The sequence below is a fragment of the Malus sylvestris genome, chromosome 8 (assembly GCF_916048215.2).
Source record: "Malus sylvestris chromosome 8, drMalSylv7.2, whole genome shotgun sequence".
In the NCBI taxonomy this organism is placed as follows: domain Eukaryota; kingdom Viridiplantae; phylum Streptophyta; class Magnoliopsida; order Rosales; family Rosaceae; genus Malus; species Malus sylvestris.
In genome coordinates this window covers 16,151,261-16,171,425 of record NC_062267.1, presented here as the reverse complement: position 1 = coordinate 16,171,425, position 20,165 = coordinate 16,151,261, and the positions used below count along the sequence as shown (strand labels likewise).

The 20,165-nt window shown below is 36.0% G+C and overlaps 1 pseudogene; it reads left to right on the top strand.

Annotated features, from left to right (window-relative positions):
* Positions 1-16,097: 16,097 nt before the first annotated feature.
* On the top strand, positions 16,098-16,204 carry LOC126633629 (small nucleolar RNA R71; annotated as a pseudogene).
* The last annotated feature ends 3,961 nt before the right edge of the window (positions 16,205-20,165 follow it).

Sequence of the window (20,165 nt, the reverse complement as noted above, 5' to 3'; positions counted from 1 at the left end):
ACCAATGACTCGAGACTAGTCACTCTCCCTGAGAGAAGACACAGTACGTACTGATCTTAACGGACTGTCAATGCCCAATTGGTAATCCTATGATCAGGAACATTTAGGATGTGTCTACGAAAGAATGGTCTCATTAATCTAACTTCATTAGATTGCATTCTCCCAATCACATATTCCTTGGACTTTATCGTTTAAGCATATAACATTTATATGAGACGGCTCAAACAATAATCTTTGCCCTTTATATGTTAAACTAGATTAGTTTAACATTTGAAATGTCCGTAAAGTATCATCATATGATTGGTTTTAGGGCACATTTCCAACAATCTCCCACTTGCACTAGAGCCAATCAGCATTGGTCATCAGTGATGATACCTCTTCTGTAGTCATTTCATAAATGGCTGAAAAGTAGGCCTAGACAATGGATATCTATATGTTATCCATAGAAGCAACGTTGAGAATATCGACGTCACCATTATACATGATTCTCAATCATGTGGTTCAGTCTCTCATTTGTGTTCGGATCTTGATGAGCCCTTGATTCCCAGGCTTGAGCTATCGCCCCATTAGTGTCATACACTTTCTGGTTGGAACCGTATAGAGAGTTCATAAATGAACTTTCCCATCCAAACAACATTGTTGTAAACTTCTATATGGCAATATATCTTGCATTCATAATGGAACACACTAAAGTCATTACTTTAATGTTTCCATCCAAATATCTCTTTAGTCATAATAAAGAGATATCTGTTTATTTCTTCATTCGTAATGAAGAAACATCCAATGATGGATTAGATTCATAATCTAATACATTTACGCTTCCATTACGTTACTCTAATTCTTCCTCGATCTTTGAGGAATTTATCCTTTAGTATTTCTTAAATACTTAAGGACTCACTTGACAGTTGCCATGGTTCTGATCCTGGGCTTGTATTGATATCGTCTTGTACCGTTCTAGGTACAACTCATATCAATGTTTTTCATACAATATGAAATACATAAATCACCTTTCTGCTTACGCATAAATGATTCTATTTACGCATTATTTCTTTGGGAGTCAACAACTTCTTAGTCTTACTAGAATTGTCCATTTGATTGAAGTTTATCATCATATGAGAAACTTCCTAGCATCTCTTGTCTATTATTAGGGATTGATACAATCCAATTATATCCTAAAATCTATCAATATAGATTTCATTCCCATGTATATAGACTATATCTCCCATATACATTCTATCGTTTATAGAATGCTTAAAGTCATAACTTTAACGAAGAAGAATTCATTTCATTTCCAAAATTAATATATCATATATATTTTAAATTTTAGAAACATGATTAACTCCCACTAATCTTTTGTAATCCTAGTAAACAAAAGATTCATTTACATCTTTATAAGCAATCAAACGATTTGATCTTTTTCTCATAAGATGCAAATAGCTCCCACTAGCTTGCTAGGATCCATGATGGATGGATCTCTACAACTTACATGTCTTGTGATTCATAGTTTTAGACATATATTATCAAGACTATCTTAATAATGTCCAAACATTGAATCACCATTTAGTTGTAGCTAGCAATCTTCGAATTAATTGAAACTAAGACTATCTCAAAGATGGTTTCTTCAAAGTCAACCATTTTCTTTGATTGTAGTCACCTTAAGCTACCAATTAGCTATGAAGGTTTCATTATTTCGAGTCAAATGGTACTTTACCATTTCCTTGAGTATATATCGTATATGCACTCAGTGTATAAGGATTTTCATTCTTACTTCTTTCGAATTAAGAGGTGCAACTCTATGACATAGTCATAAAGTTCAAAACCATTCAACTGAGACGGTTTATAAATCCTTATTGACTACCTTGGAGCTTGAGGTATAGGAACTAGGTTGTTATATTTGTTGATTACTTCCTTGTCTCTCAAAGAACCCATTCTTTGAGTTCTATCTCTCGTTCATTTGCTCTTAGGCAAATCACATTGTAGGATTACAATGAACTTCCCAACAAAACAACATTTGTTAGTTGGATTATAGAAGCGATATCCAAAATTTAATTTAAGGATATCCCACAAGATTGTTATCAAACAAATATTGCTTATTAGCACACAACCTCAAATCTTAACATGCTTAAGATTTGTCTTTCTTTCCAACTACATCTTATGGAGTTATGAAAATTTTGGAAGATCTTCTAATTGACAATCATATTGTTTTAGAAGTATATATCCTATATATGGGTAATAGATAACATCTAACGAACTAAATCTTATTCGAGTTCGTTCTTCTCCTAATGGAGAAATTCATTATCTCATGATGCTCCTTTCCTTGATATCTTTCAAGGAAAGTCATCTAAAGTGTTACTTTTCCTTGGATCAAATCTAAGGAGGTAAATACTTTAGACGTCTTACTCATCAACTAACATTACTTGAATTCTTTGAAACCTTTTGCAAAGTATTCGGACTTGTGTTTATTTAAAATAAACTATAGTCCAACCGAGAGTGATCTTCGGTGAATGTCATATAACATGAGTAGTATTATGTTGTGGACAAGTGCCACTAACATCTAAGTAAATTAACCTTTTGGGTTTTAAGCATCATTTTATTCTGAACAGTTAACACTACCATATCATCTCTACTATAGAGATAATTAATTAGATTACTATAATCCAATCATTGATTAATAAAGAATAATGTTTTGTCAAACAAAACATTTATCCATCTCTACTATAGTGACGGAATTAAATTCCTTAAAATTGGAATGTAAAGACAATCTTTGGTTTTTCCAATTTCTTTGGTAGTTCATATGAGGAAGTAAGTACTATCCGCTTTCGCAGAGATCTCTATTTTATTCACTTTCCGAATGTGAAGCACCTTTTCTTCTCTCATATATCTTCTACTTCTTATTAGTCACACTTTTACAACGATTTGTAAAACATAGTTACTAATACGGAATCAAGTATTCAAGTAGAAGAACCAACTGTTTTGAACTATTCAAGAACAATTTACAACACCTTCGAAAGGTGTGTCTTTGACATTTGCAAGACAATTCATGCAAATACCCCTTCCAATGTCCATCATTTCATAAAGAAAGTTTGTTCCCTTGGAGTTATTTATCTTCTTTATTTGACTTTCACCTTTGACTACATTAGTCATGGTCCCTAAACTCCCACTATCTCTCTTGAAACCTTTTTCAATTGTGCTATACACATCAAACAATTTTGGAGAGCATGTGGTTTATTTTTCACTACATAGTTTACAATAAACTTAGTGAACGATTAGGATGGGGAAACAAAGGTGAAGTCCTTGCCTAGTTTCCGTCTCGTTAAGTGGTTTATCACTTCAACACTCAATGATTCTAAATCATCATAAGTCCATGTTGATGGACTATTTTTGTCAACCAACCATTATGTTCTAAACATAATTACAAACTTTAAAGAGTTGTACAAGGCAACTCTCAATTTCTTCATACAACAATTTGTAAGTGAAGAATCATGTCACATAAAGTGTCCATGCCTTTGTGCTTTCTTCTCAAGTTCTTTGTTCATTTAACAAAGAAACAAGCACTAAGTGTTTGCATTGACCAAGGGTTGTTCAAAGCAACTCCTATTTCTTCATACAACAATTTGTAATTGAAGAATTATGTCATTAAAAGTGTTGTCCTCTTTATGATAGACCTTTTCTAACATATTCTTCTAATGATACATTATCAATAGGAAGATTGTGAGGATGAGACTACTTAGATACATATGCAATCCATTTAAGACATTCTTTGGGATTGTAGTACCAAGTCCAGAAACTAAAACATTCGGTTTTGTCAAGTGTTGGATAGCGTTTGCAAATATATTGGTAAACAAATACATAACGAATATAGATTGATTGATTTTAAGCCATTTGATTCGGGTCTTTAAATCAAAATAGCACCACCCACTATTTTTGGCAAATTCCATATCCCTCATTGGAATTCGAGAGTTTTGGATGAAACTCTTAGTAGGTTATGGGAGGCTCACTATTACCAAGCCCACCTCAGAAGAACTCCATATTGGTTAGCAACAATAATAATGAGAGAGTACGCTTACTCATTTGCAACTAATGCAAGTACCCATCTCGTTTGGCCTCTAGAGAATGATGCCTCAGAAGAACTCCATATTGGCACCATTGCACTTAGTTAAGTCATTCCCACCATGCTAGTTCAAGTAGGGGTTCAAGAATGGCCTCAGAAGAACTCCATATTGGCCACACTCGTTGCCTACCTTTCACTTCATCATATGTTTATAGGCTTCTCCTGAATGTAAGCACATACTTTGCAACCCCAGAACTGGACGAATACGGTGTATGAGTCACAAACGATTGAAGCCTACCACGGTGGAAGGCCACGAAAGAGTGTTCAAAGCACTCTCCGCTTATCAACTTAATAATGGTTTGGTTGAGGGTTTTAGGTCTCATCACATATCAATATACATTTTAATCTCTATTAAAACAATTTTGGTCCTATTACAACTATTGGTCCATATGATTGTTTTAGTTGTACATAATACTCCCACTATGCTTTTAAAATGGTTTTTAAAGCAAGAGTATATGTTACTACTAACATAAGGTTTGCATTCATTTGATGGACTATATAGTTGCCTTAGGGTCTTAGGATGACTATGAACCTTTGTTTAGATTCAACACGAGCCTTGTGTTGAATCTCGGTCTAGGGATGGAGATTGATTTTAGTTACGCGTTTAATCACATTAAGGCGTGTTGTCTTAGGGGCGTTGGACCCAATTACTTCATTTTCATGCATATCATATAAAGCAAGAAAGAAATACTTCAAAGTAAAGGATGAGCTTATGCTCATTACAACATTTGCATAAAACAAATTACCTTAAAGTAAAGAAGGACTTATGCCCTTTTACAACATTTGATCAAATCAAATTACAACCAAAATCTAATCTACACATTCCCATGGTTCAAACAAATTTGAAACGCCTTTCACATAGCTCAATTATATTAGGCTTAGGTTCATAATCATCCTTTAATTAATTAACGCTTTAACTAATTAATTGAATGCAACATTTTCATTTGGTTTTTGTATCCCTAAAATTGATTTAAGTGGAGCTAAACAAAATGAAAATCCAATTCTCATTTAAAGAGACAAAACAATTTTGTTCTCATCCTATTTGGGCCATCATGCAATAACCACAACTTTTTGGGCCATATTGCGAAAACATAAACTTTTGGGGTCACTTTGTAAAAACACAAAAGTCACTACTTCATGTAAATACAACTAGAACCCAAAATTTAAATAAATTCAAAACTTCATTAAAGGAGCAAAACAATTTGTCCTTTAGCGTTTTTAGGCCTTAACGTCAAAACGTAAACTTTCGGGTCAAAGTACAAATACACAAAAGTATCAAAACTTTATGTAATTGCATAAAAGCCCCAACAATACCCTATTTTATTAGGGTGGCCGGTTTTTAGGGATAAAAAGGAGTGGTGGGTGTTTTGATTTATTAGTTTTGTCAAAAACAATCAAGTAGTGCTTTCACCTTTCATAAAAATAATATATGTTTTGATGATTGATATTTCTTTCATCATTTATACAAATATTTAACACTTTAAATACTTTCATAAAAATAATATATGTTTTGATGATTGATGTTTCCATCATCATTTATACAAATATTTAACACTTTAAATACATGATAAATCATTTGAAAAACATATATCATAAACTTTATGAAATAAATCAAAACTTTGAATCAAAACACAAACCTTTGTGTTCTTGGCAAGAACATCAAGAACATATGAAGAACATCCATGAAAACCCATAAGAGCTCCATGAATGTTTTCATGCAATAAAACTCAAAATTTTTATCATTCAAAATGAGGCTAACATCCTAGGGTACTTAGGGGTTCCAAAAGTCACCTTAAAACCATTTTAACAAGACAAACATGAACCCAAAAAATCACCCTTTGGATTTGGCCGAAAATCCCTAAAATCATGGCACCAAATTTTAGCTCCAATATTCATCCTCATATGAACTACATCTACAACATTTGAGATGGCAAATTTTCAAACAAAATTTACATTCAAAGAAGCAAGAATAAAGCTTGTAACAATTACAACTTTTAAATCATAAACTTATGAACTACAAAACCCAAAAGGATTCACCAACTACTAGACCTAGGCTCTGATACCACTTGAAGGAATTATTTTGAAAAACATGTTCATTTGAGCAACATCATATGGCATGCAATTAACAATTAAAGGCGGAATCATGCTTGCATGTACTCAAAAACAAAACATTACCATGAAATTCAAAGCCTAGTAGATTGGTGAACCAATAATCAACTCAAAAACAAAGTGAGTTGAAATTATTACCTTTGTAGATTCCTCTTTGCATAAGCAAAGGCTAATCACCCAAAGAGATAGGGCCTTCATTCCTTGCTTCTTAGATCCATGGATTTGGATGGAAAAATAGGTTTCTCCAAGTTCCCAAAATAGGGAACCTCTAAGTCTCTTCACCAAGGTTTGATTGTAGAAGAAATGAGTGACCTTGGAGTAGTAGGATTGCTAGATGTACCCTCCAAGGTGTTGGCCTCTTTAGAGAGAAAATGGAGAGACAATTCTCACCAATTTTCCCCCAAAATAAACCCTTAATTTTTTTTTAATGAATTTTGGCTATAAAGTCATTTATATAGTCACTTCTTTAAGTAACCTAAACAACCAAAACCCTAATTCATCTAATATGGCCGGCCATTTAGGGATGTTTGGGCTTTTGGGCTTTAATGAATCTTTATTTATTAAATTGTCATACAATTTAAGTTAATGGGCTTGACGTTCGAAGCCCATTGGGCCTTAAGGTCCAAAACTATCCCGAAGTCTTTAACGAACTTATTCGTTTGATTAATTAACATATTAATTAATCCTTGCCATAATTAAATGATTAAACCATTTAATCATTCTTACTCATTTCCGTTTAATCTCCAATCTCTACCTTTTACGGTGTGCGATCCATTAGGTTCCTTTTAGCGAGGTAGTGGGCGATTAAAACCATTTTACATCGATTGTGAATTGAAACTATTTTCAATTCTCCCTTTAGTGATTACACACGTTTAGGGCTTCCACAAACCATGAGTGACACCTAGCAGCATATCATGGTTACCCAAGCTAATCAGAAGAGGTGGAGAACCTATTCAGTTCGGGATTACAAATGCAATACGGTCCTTCTCTAATCTAATACTCTTGACCACATTGTTTGGTATGATAGTTTATTTACTCATGTCTACTATCCAATGTGAATCGTTTGCTTATATGATTTCCTTGAATGTGATTTGGAACGCATTCCCCAATCTCATTCATACTCTGGCCAGAGATTCCAAATCATATCATAGAGTATTCTCCCTCAACTGTTTGAAGGTTAGAGATCCCTTGTTGCGCATTCACTTGTCTCCATAGCTAAGTGGCTTAACCCCAACGATGCCGTGACACCCCGAGGGGGTGAATTAGACATAATCAAAGATTAAGGACTTAACCACAAGACAACTGTGATGCCTCAGGTAAAAGGACTACTTTGCATTATCCCAACCATGAGTTCTCATGTGACATGGAATATAAGAACTCTTTTGTTGATCACGTTCAGTGAACTCATTCTCTTATTGAGCACTTACGTACTTGTCTTGATGTCACACACACCAATGACTCGAGACTAGTCACTCTCCCTGAGAGAAGACACAGTACGTACTGATCTTAACGGACTGTCAATGCCCAATTGGTAATCCTATGATCAGGAACATTTAGGATGTGTCTACGAAAGAATGGTCTCATTAATCTAACTTCATTAGATTGCATTCTCCCAATCACATATTCCTTGGACTTTATCGTTTAAGCATATAACATTTATATGAGACGGCTCAAACAATAATCTTTGCCCTTTATATGTTAAACTAGATTAGTTTAACATTTGAAATGTCCGTAAAGTATCATCATATGATTGGTTTTAGGGCACATTTCCAACAAGGTGAACCAAGACTCAACTAAAAACAAAGTGAGTTGAGAAATTTATACCTTTGTTGATTCCTCTTTGCATAAGAAAAGGATAATCACCCAAGAGATGGGGCCTTCAGTCCTTGCTTCTTAGCTCCATGGATTTGGATGGAAGAATTGGTTTCTCCAAGTTCTCAAAGTTGAGAACCTCTAAGTCTCCACACCAAGGAAGGATTGATGAAGAAATGAGTGACCTAGAGGAAGTAAGATTGCTAGCTATGTTCCTCTAGGGTGGCCGACCTCTTAGAGAGAAAAGAGAGCTTGTGTTCTCATCTTTTCTCCAAAAGAAAACCCTAAGGATGAAATGGCTATAAAATTGCCTTTATACCACCTCACAATGGAGTGGCAAACTTGCAATTAAGCCAAGTTCACTACCCTCCTCTATTTGGCCGGCCTTAAGGGTTTATTGGGCTTTCAAGCCTTTTGTGTTTTCAAGTTGACATACAACTTGACTTAATGGGCTTGACATTCAAATCCCATTGGGCCTTGCGGCCCAAAACTAACCCGAGGTCTTTAACGAACTTTATTCGTTTGATTAATTAACATATTAATTAATCCTTTCCATAAATAATTAAACCATCTAATTATCCTTACTCATCTCTGTTGTTTCTTCAATCTTTACCTTACACGGTGTACGATCCATTAGGTTCCTTTTAGCGAGGCAGTGGGCGATTAGAACTCTTTCAAATCGATTGTGAATTGAAACGTACTTTCAATTCTCCCTTTAGTGATTATACACATTTAGGGCTTCCACAAACCATGAGTGACACCTAGCAGTATGTCATGGTTACCCAAGCTAATCAGAAGAGGTGGAGAACCTATTCAGTTTAGGATTACAATGCAATACGGTCTTTCTCTAATACAATACTCTTGACCACATTGTTTGGATTGATAGTTTATTCATGTCTACTATCCAATGTGATTCATTTACTTATATGATTACCTTGAATGTGATTTGGAATGACTTCCTAAATCTCATGCATACTCTGGCCAGAGATTCTTAATCATATAATAGAGTATTCTTCCTCAAACGGTTTGAAGGTTAGAGATCCCTTGTTGAGCATTCACTTGCCTCCATGGCTAAGTGGCTTAACCCCAACTATGCCGTGGACACCCTCTGACGGAGTGACTTTGACATAGTCAAAGATCAAGGACTTAACCACAAGACAACTATGACGCCTCAGGTCAAATGACTACTTTGCATTATCCCAACCATGAGTTCTCATGTGACATGGCATTCGTAACTATGAACTTCATGATACTCCTACCAAAAATCTACTTAACACGATTGTGACTAGCAACCTTCACTACTTGTAAATATAAGTTTGTAACTATTAGGTGAAACTCCCTTATATTTTAGCATCAGATTCATGCATGCAAACTAAGTATGCATCCTCAATCAACACACAAGAATAAGTTCTCAATCAAACAAATAAGTAAATCACATTCATGTTTTACGAAACAAAAACTGAAAGTAATCAATTCATATTAAACATATGTCCATGGCTTTGACTTCACCTCTAACTAAAAAGGAATTAGTTCCACATGTTCATAACAATTGAAAAACAACAGAAATAAACATGGAAACGAAACAAGGGCAGAAAGAACTCTTAGAACTCCAATGGTTGCGGGTGGCTTACACACAAGGTCCTCATTTTCCAATGGAAGCCACGGCAAAGGCTTATTCTTCTCCAAAGTTGCGGCGAAGGGTGTTAATTGGTTTTTTGCGGCTAAAATGGGGTGTAGAATTATATGGGGGGTGGTAGGTCGAAATTATGGTTGAAAACATCTATTTATAGGTTAGGGTTTGGTTGAATTTCTGGAGGAAAAGGCTTAGGGTTTACGGCACAAAGCTTGGCCCAATCCAAAGGGGAAAATAACTAGGGTTTTTGGAGGATTTTAGGGTTTCTAGAAGGGTTTGAGGCGCCACCTTTCTAGGGCTCCTAGAAAGGTTGTGTTTTGTGTAGAAATTAAGACTTCTAGAAGGGTTTGGGGTGCCACCTTTCTAGGGCTTCTAGAAAGGTTGGTGCGGCACATGTATAGGAGAAGGGACAGGCCTTCTAAAAGGGTTTTAGGTCCCCTTGCAGCTGATTACTCATCCTCCAAGTCTTGAATTAATTTCTTCATCTCTTTAGCACATTCCTTGCTTCATTTAATCTTTAAAAACGTTCATTCCTTGTGCTCTACATGCATGCAATCCAATCCAGCCCAAAATTGCTCTAAAATTCTTCAAAATGCACTTTCTTGCCAACTTTGCCAATTGGACATACAAACAATTGGACCTACAAACACACGAAAATAACTTAAATCACTATGATAAACATAAACTGACTATGAAAATGCAAGAAAACAAGCTAACTAAGTCGCATAAATATGCTCCTGTCCCGTGCGATAGTGAAAGATTTGGAAATTGCATCTTCTTTATTCATTTTTTTTTCTTTTCTTTATTTTCAAACTTTTTTTTCTCTTTTTATTTTGCAATTCCAGCATGTGTTACCTCGGTACACTTCATTTTTTTGATGTAGAGCTTAATCATTACCTTTGTCTTCATCACTTTGGTATTCCCCAAACTACAGGGTATGGCTATAATGGCTAAGTATCTCTGATTGAGATGAAATGGTAGGGAAATATAGTGGGGAGAAACGAAAAGGGCTAAAAGTGTTTGGCTTCAAAATGGGGTAATGGCACACACATAAAGGTAGGGAATTTGGCCTTTTAGTGGTTAAAACATGCATAGCCTAACATCGTCTCATTGAGTTCATTCATAGTTGATAATAAACACATGGTATCTGCAACATAGGATTATTCTTAGCATTCAATCAAAGAGAAATAATAAGATCATTTAAAGTGAAATTGAAAGAAAAAGATAGGAGCAAAAACACTTTAAACCCTCTCAAAGAAGCAAACAGGCTCAAAATAACTCACTAGGGTAGTCTCCACTATTCTTCTACCAGAATTTGAGCATGACACTTTAATCACCATACTTCAAGAGTAATAACTTTGTGAACTACAAAAATTATGATATGGACCTTTTCATGACAGCATCATAGTTATATTGTATACATAGCCATCATATACATTCACATTAGTAAACAAAAGCAAACTTTAACCAAACCTGAAATCAAAAGAAAATTTTCAATTTCCAACACCCCCAAACCTAAACTAAGCATTGTCTACGATGCTTAAAATGAATGGAATGCATGCAATGCGAATAAGTAGAGGGCACATGGAATGAAAATAAAACAAAGACAAAAAAAAAACACAAATAAAAGGAAAGAACACAAACCCAGCTAGGTTGCCTCCTAGCAAGCGCTTTATTTAATGTCTAGGCAAGACATGACAACATGTTTAAGTTGTAAACTCGAGAGAATCCACAACTAGATAAGCCTGCTCTTGTGCCACATTCTCCAAATAAGCCTTTAAATGTTGCCCATTGACCTAAAAATGAGTGCCATTCTTGATGTTTTCTATCTCCAAAGCTCCATGGGGAAATACTTAAATCACTTTGAAAGGTCAAACCCATATAGACTTCAATTTACTCGAAAAAAAGTCGCAAACATGAGTCATACAAAAGTACTTTCATACCTGGTTGAAACTTTTTCCTAAAAATTGCTTTGTCATGGTAGAGCTTGGTTCGTTCTTTGTAGATCTTAGCATTCTCATATGATTTATTTATGAGCTCATCCAACTCATTAAGTTGAAGATTCCTCACTATACCAGCTTCTTTGAGATCAAAATTGAACTTCTTTATGGCCCAATATGCACGGTGCTCAAGCTCCATTGGCAAATGACATGCCTTTCCGAACACAAGTCGATAAGGGCTCATTCCAATTGGGTTCTAGTATGTTGTTCGATAAGCCCAAAGTGCATCATTCAACCTAGGTGACCAATCCTTCCTCGTAGGGTTGACAGTCTTCATCAAAATGTTCTTTATTTCCCTATTTCTGATCTCCACTTGGCCCGAGGTTTGAGGATGATATGGAGTTGCCACCTTATGTGTGATGTTGTACTTCTTCATCAATGCCTCGAAGGGTTTGTTGCAGAAGTGGCTGCCACCATCACTAATGATAGCTCTCAAATTTCCGAACCTACAAAAAATCAGATCCTTAAGAAAATTCAAAACAACCTTGTGATCATTAGTTTATGTAGCTACTGCTTCAACCCATCTGGATACATAATCTACTGCCACTAGTATGTATATGTATCCAAAGGAGGATGGAAATGGTCCCATGAAGTTGATTCCCCACACATTGAACATCTCCACCATCAAAATGTTATTCAATGGCATTTCATTCATGTTGCTGATGTTCCCCATTTTCTGGCACCTATCACATTGAGAACAAAAATCAAAAGCATCTTTAAATAATGTAGGCCAAAAGAAACCAGATTGTAAAACCTTTAAAGCTGTCTTTTTGGCACCGAAATGTCCTCCACATGCCAATGCATGACTGAATGTTAATATGCTTTGCTGCTCACTCTCCGGGACACATCTTCGGATGATTTGGTCAGGGCAATACTTGAACAAATATAGATCATCCCAAACATAGTATTTCACTATTGAAAGGAACTTCTTTTTCTCCTGAAAAGTGAAATCATCTCTAATTACACCACAAGCAAGATAGTTAACAAAATCAGCATACCATGGCTCTTTTTCTTGATTAACAAAGAGCTGTTCATTTCGGGAATGATTCGTTGAAAGGCAAAATTTGTCCATCTCCATGGTTTTCATCAACAATGCGTGACAAGTGGTCAGTAACAACATTTTCACTCCCCTTCTTGTCTCGAATTTCTAGGTCAAACTTTTGTAACAAGAGTATCCATCTCATCAAGTGTGGTTTGGCATCCTTCTTTGTCAACAAGTACCTAAGAGCTGCATGATTAGAGTAAACAATCACTTTAAAGCCAACAAGATATGAACGAAATTTCTCTAAAGCAAAAATAGCAGCAAGCAACTCTTTTTCGGTTGTAGAGTAATTGAGTTGAGCATCATTTAATGTCCGACTTTCATAGTAGATCACATGTGGGAGTTTATTCACTCTTTGACCTAAAACAGCACCAAAAGCATAATCAGAAGCATCACACATTAATTCAAAAGGTAAAGACCAATTTGGTGCCATAATAATAGGAGCAGAGGTTAGTTCATGTTTCAAGGTGTTAAATGCATTCATACAATCTATATCAAAGTCAAATACAACATATTTAGCCAAAAGACTGCACAGTAGACGAGTGATCTTGGAAAAATCTTTAATGAAAGGATGATAAAAACCAGCATGTCCTAGAAAGCTTCTGACTCCCTTCACTGAAGTAGGGGTTGCCATATTTGAGATGATGTCAATTTTGGCTTTGTCAACTTCAATTCCCTTGCTGGATATTACATGGCCCAAGACAACACCTTGTTTCACCATAAATTGACACTTTTCCCAATTAAGAATCAAATTTGTTGCCTAACATCTTTGAAGCACTAGAGATAGATGGTTAAGGCAATCATCAAAAGAAAAACCAAAAACTGAAAAGCCGTCCATCAATACCTTAATGAATCTCTCAATCATGTCTGAAAATATCGCCAACATACATATTTGGAATATTGTTGGGGCATTGCAAAGGCCAAAAGGCATCCTCCTATATGCAAAAGTGCCAAAGGGACAGGTGAATGTAGTCTTTTCTTGATCTTCCGGAGCTATTGCAATTTGATTATAACCTAAATATCCATCAAGAAAACAATAATGTGAGTAACCAGCTAATCGCTCAAGCATTTAATCAATAAAAGGGATAGGAAAATAATATTTTCTAGTATGCAAATTCAACTTCTTGTAATCGATGCAAACACGCTAACTAGCTGCATGTCTTATTGGTACAAGCTCTTTGTTCTCATTTTTTACCACTGTGATTCCAATCTTCTTAAGCATAAGTTAAACAACGCTTACCCATTTGCTATCTGAAATTGGGTATATGATACCCACATCTAACAACTTTAACACTTCAACTTTCACTACTTCTTTCAGGTGTGGATTGAGCCTCCATTGTGGTTCACGAGTTGGTTTTGCTCCCTCCTCTAATAAAATCCGATGCATGCACATGGTAGGGCTTATTCCATTGATATCTGCAATAGACCAACGAATGGCTGATTTGAACTCTTTTAACACCCTAATTAGCTTATCTTCTTCCAATGGGCTGAGGTCAAATGCTATGATAACTAGGAGAGTTTCAAATTCAGCGAGGTAAGCATATTTTAGATGTGGTGGAAGAGGTTTAAGTTCAAGTTTTGGAGGTTTAACAATGGAAGGGATTAGATGTGTGGCAAATGGTTGTAATGACAATATAAGAGGTGAAATAGTGGAGGGATATGGTTTTAATGCTTCCAAGGCAGCCACCACTTCTATGAGTGCATATTCTTCATCAAAATCATCTTGAGATTGACTCAAAATAAATTGTAATGGATCATTAGATTTTGTCTGCAAAATGTTATTGAAAACAAGCGAATTAAGCACATCAACCGAACAACAATCAAGTGAACTAGAAGGGTGAGAAAGAGATTCAAACACTTTGAATTGCACAGTTTTTCCTATCACAGTCATGGTGAGAAGACCATTTTGCACGTCTATGATAGCCTTTGCAGTGACCATAAAATGTGTCCCAAGCAAAATTGGTAACTCATGATCATGTATAGGAGCCTCTTCCATGTCCAAAACTACAAAATCAGCAAGCAAAATTAGTTTGTCAACTTGAACTAAGATATCTTCCACTATACCTCTTGGATATTTCACTGATCGATTAGCAAGTTGCAATGAAATAGTTGTTGCCTTCAAATCCCCCAAACCTAATTGAAGGTAGACTGAATAGGGCATTAAATTGATGCTAGCACACAAATCGAGCATAGCCTTTTCAACTCGCTTGTCTCCAATGGTGATATTGATAGAAAAACTGCTCAGATCCTTAAGTTTTGGTGGGAGCTTTCTTTGAAGCACAACAATCACATTTTCAGACACCATCACTTCCTCATTAGGTCCATACTTCCTCTTATAGTTGTTTAGCTCTTTGAAAATTTTCCCATATGCTAGCATATTCCTAATGACATCAAGCAAAGGTAAATTAACATTCACTTTACTTAAAATATCAAAAATTTCTTTAAATGACTTATCCTGCTTGGTTTTGGCAAGTCTTCTAGGAAATGGGATGGGAAGAGTGTAAGGTTTTTCAGCCTTATGGAGATTCAGTGCTTCAAATGAAGAAGTGACATTGATTGGTTCATCATTTGGTTTATCATTCTCTTCTTGAGTCACACATGCATTCACATGATCAAATTCATTAGTAACTTCATTGCCAACTCCATTATTAATAACCTTACCACTTTTAAGTGTAATGATTGCTTTGGCTTGCTCTTGGTTCCTTTGAAGTATCACCGATTGGCTCAGAAACTTCCTAGGCTCTCTTTGACTCAAAGCATCAGCAATCTGACCTAATTGTGTCTCCATTTTGGTTAGAGCAACTGAATGTTGTTGGAAAGTACGATTGGTAGTTTGCTGGAATTGAACAGTGTTTTAGGCTAGCAATTTGACCGTATCTTCAAGTGTAGTAGCATGCTTTAGTTGGAAATTTTGAAACTGATTGTTATTTTTCCATGAGAGATTGGGATAATCTCTCCAACCAGGGTTGTATGTATTAGAGAATGGGTCATTTCATGGCCTCTGATTGTAAGAGTTCATGAGATTCACTTGCTTTTGGACGAATTCGGGATAAGCCTCACTACCTGAACATTGATAAGTAGGATGACCTGGTATGTTGCAAATGGCTCACACCTTAGCTATCTTAGGCACCATATTGAGCACAGAATCAAGCTTCTTTTCTAAACTTACCACCTACAATGCAAGATCATTATTAGAACTCATTTCAAACACTCCAGCTCGTTTACCTCTTGTATCTTTGTGTTGAGCATTAGATCCCAACATCGCATAGATGTTATATGACTCTTGAGCATTATTTTTTCTTCAAAGCCTCACTTGCTGCATTATCAACAGTTGATTGACATGTTTAGGTTAATCCATCATAAAAAATTTGCATTTGCAAGTAAAGAGGTAACCCATGATGTGGACATTGTAGCAAAAGCACTTTAAAATGCTCCCAACATTCATTGAAAGGTTCTCCATCATGTTGTACAAAATTGAAGATTTGTCCTCTCAAAGTAGCTGTCTTTTGAGTAGAGAAAAATTTCTCCAAAAATTTCTTAGCTACGGCATCCCAAGTAGTGAGTGAACCAGGTGCTAAAGTCATTAACCAACCCTTAGCTTTATCTTTCAATGTGTAGGGAAAAACTCTCATGCTCAGATTTGCTTCATTCACTCCCTACAAAGGTAAACCACTCACAACATTATAGAATTCTTTAATATGGGCTAACAGATCTTCATTAGGTAAGCCATAAAAAGAATGAAGCATATGAAAATGTGAAGATTTGAGATCATAGTTTCTAGCTTCAATAAGCAACAAGATGCATGAAGGTGAATTTGGTATAACTGGTTGAGCATAGTCCTCCAAAACTCAATTGTCATCGTCATTGTCTGCCATCTCTTCTTCTTGCTCAGAATTGGAATGCTTAGAATAAGCACCTACACTCGTTGATCTAAAAGATTGATCGTCCTCTTCTTCACGGTTAATTTGAGCACTAGTTGATGGAAAGTTCTCAAAATTGTGTTGAACCACAAAGACTGATTAGACCTCTATAAATTACTAGCCTTGAAAGAACCCTAACTAAACAATGAAAATAACCAATTGAGTGTAGGTTTTGTTCTGTTAATGAGAATAACTAGAAATGCAAGTAAAATGTAACAATGAATGATATGTTGATTGAGAAACAATGAGGATAGGTCTAAGGATTTCGAGTTCACCATTACAAAACCAACTCCATGTTTATAAAGTTAAACCCTATTCAATTACCAACCTGTTTGTTTCCAGAGTTCGTTTTACATATATATGATCAGCCATATGATGTGTAGTTTTGATCACATTCTCTTAATTTACAACCTAATTGGGATGTTCAACTTCGTTTCCAAATTAAGAGTCTTTAGCATGCAAGAAAACTTTAAAGAGCTAAACAAAATACATGGCAAGATGTTTGTACAGCATTCTCTTCATTCATTCATATGTCTACCAAGATTAAGCATGATGTTTACTATAATCTTGATCAAATGATCTGTAAGAAATCCTAATGGTCATCAAACATTAAAATTAACAAACAAATTTAACAAGAGATTCAGTGAATGAAACAAGAGACAGATTGATGAATTGAATATTTTAACATAAAAACATGGATCAATTGTACAAGGCTACATCAAAATCCCTTGCTATGAATTTAGTTACACATCATGTTCACAGAGATGAAATTGGAAATAAACAACATGAGTGAAAATAAATCAAAGAGAGGAAACCCTTGAAGCAATTCTGATGTTGAAATAGCTTGTCGAGATGAGTCTTCAGTGATGTTAGACTGTATAGAATGGGTGGAGTTTTGAGTGTGGATGAAAAGAGAGAAAACTAGTGACTGGAGTTGTGAAATTCGCCTAGAATGAAAGGTGTATGTGAAAATAGCTGAAAGGCTAGATTTTATAATGTTAAAGAGTTGTTACAGATTGCCAATACATCCTAGTAATTGGGCATTTAATTCCCACGTTTTTTTGCTGTTATTGGTCTTATAAAGAGCCATATTCATCACCATATTCAGTTTCCACTTTTAATTCTTTGTCTACATCAGCATCATTGTTCGATTCTCCACTTTTAGCACCATTTTGCCTTATCTGTCCTCAACTAAGCTCCGAAATACAATTAGCTGCGCACTAACACAAAAGAGGGTAAAATGCAATAAGTTTAACTCAAAAATATAACAAAGGGACTAGGAATGGATGATATAAATGTATGAAATATCTAAGTTATCAGAAACAGGTCGGAGTAAAACCCACTGAGTCGGAGCTTCCAAGTTGATGAGTCAAAACTCGATCAGTTTTGAATCGGCTTGTACGACTGGGTTCGTGGGTTCAAGATGAGTGTGATGGTGGTGTTTTTGGGTTCAATCTGCAAATTTTGATGATGGTGTGTGTGTGTTGCAAAAAAGAGAAAGTCACGGGCGAAGGAGTGAGAGAATGAGAAGGTGAGAGAGAGGGAGACAGCTTTCTAATTGGGCAGAGAGCAGAAAGAGTGATCTGATTGGTAGAAAAGAAAGAAAATCTGGTTAGGTGAGGGAATTGAGGAAATGAACTGATTGGTGAGGGGAATGGGTACACGGGTCAATTTTAAAGAAGAAAAACAATAAGGTTTTAAGATTTTGTACAATAAGTCGTACACAAAAATCCATCACCTTATCAAAAACAATGTTTCCAACACTGATAAATTAACACACGTGTACAACTCTACCCTTTGATGATGTACTTTAATTGTGCATAACTTTTTCATTATTGATCTGATTCGGGTCTAATTCATGCTCACGCGATCATAACAACGAGTACTAATGATAACGAGAAAAACAAATTAAAGCTAAATAACCACATCCATGGCACTTTGCCCACAAGGGCATAAATGTCAATTTACACACTCGGGGAGAAAATTACATGGGAAATTAGGGACGGGTCCTCACAACATCAACATGAGTGATGCACAAACAATGTTATTTTGTCTTTCACAAGTATCACAATATATTCTTAACAAATAGCATTTCAGCAATAATTCCATAACCAATAACAAGTAAACACTCAATAGAAACAATTAGCCAATAAATATCCAACCACATTAATCAACCAAACAAATCGTGAATATTATTTCATGAAATTTAATAAAATCAATTTTCGTCAAGGTCTGCCGTATTTCCCTACTTGAACTCCAAAGCTAAAATGAAGATCCACATCACTACCGCAATAGCTAGACTCCACGTACTTGAACAAGCGCCTTGATCACACCTAAATCACCATGTATTTCTGTAGACATCGAAATTTCGGTAAATAAATGTTGGCCGATAAATCAAAGTTTCAACGCTCATGTATTACATAAATTTTACACGTAGCGTGTGTCTAAACAAAAAAATCGAAATAAGTTGGAAAAGTCATCAAACAGGACACGTGTCAACACCTAGCAGAAACGACTTATTTCATCTGGAATATTATATTCAAAATTAGGCCTTGGAAAATTCTATAAATAGAAGGCTAATTCATTCATTTAAGGGGACCAATTCATATTACACCTTGAAGCTCTGAAGCTCTGAAACCCCGAAGCTCTCAAGCACCATCGTTCATCATCGTTCTTCCAAGATCAAGCCCCCAACGGCCCTTTGGATCAACAATCATCCACCAATTCAAGATCAAGCCCCGACGGCCCTTGAAGAAAGTGTTCTTCGTTCTTCGTTCATCGTTCTTCCAAGATCAAGCCTCAACGGCCCTTGGATCAACCATCCACCAATTCAAGATCAAGCCCTCGACGGCCCTTGAAGAAAGCACCATCGTTCATCATCCGTTCGTCCAAGATCAAGCCCTAACGACCCTTTGGATCAACAACGTCGACAAATCCACACATCCAAACGTTCTTCAAGATCAAGCCCAAAAGCCCTTGAAGATCCGTTCATCACTGTTCTTCGAGATCAAGCCCAAAAACCCTTGGAGATCCGTTCATCATTGTTCTTCAAGGATCAAGCCCAAAAGCCCCTTTTAAGATCCGCTCAAATCCACCTTCAAGATCAAGTCCACGCCCCTTGAAGAACGTTCATCCTTAGATCAAGCCCAACGGCCCTTTGGATCAATCACACATCCACAAATACTCACCTTACGGAGATTGAATCAGAGGATCAAAATAGAGAGAGATTGTAACCCAAAATCATCAAATACATAATATTTGTTTGTGCGCGTTGTTCTTGTCTCTTTCGTTTCAGGAATTTTCCGTGTTCACAAATTAGCACGCCCAGTGGGACCGTCTCTACTTCTCATCTCTTCCTCTGTTCAAGAAATATAAGCACACTTCCAAAATCAATGACATCAAGGAAGGCTCAAGCTGTTCCCATAACCGGCGCAAAGAACAAAGGCGCCCTCGTCGCAAGTGGTGTCACTTTGGGCATCACGACTCGAAGCAAAGCAAAAGCTACTCCTGCCACCTCTTTCACCTCTGCATCAACTCT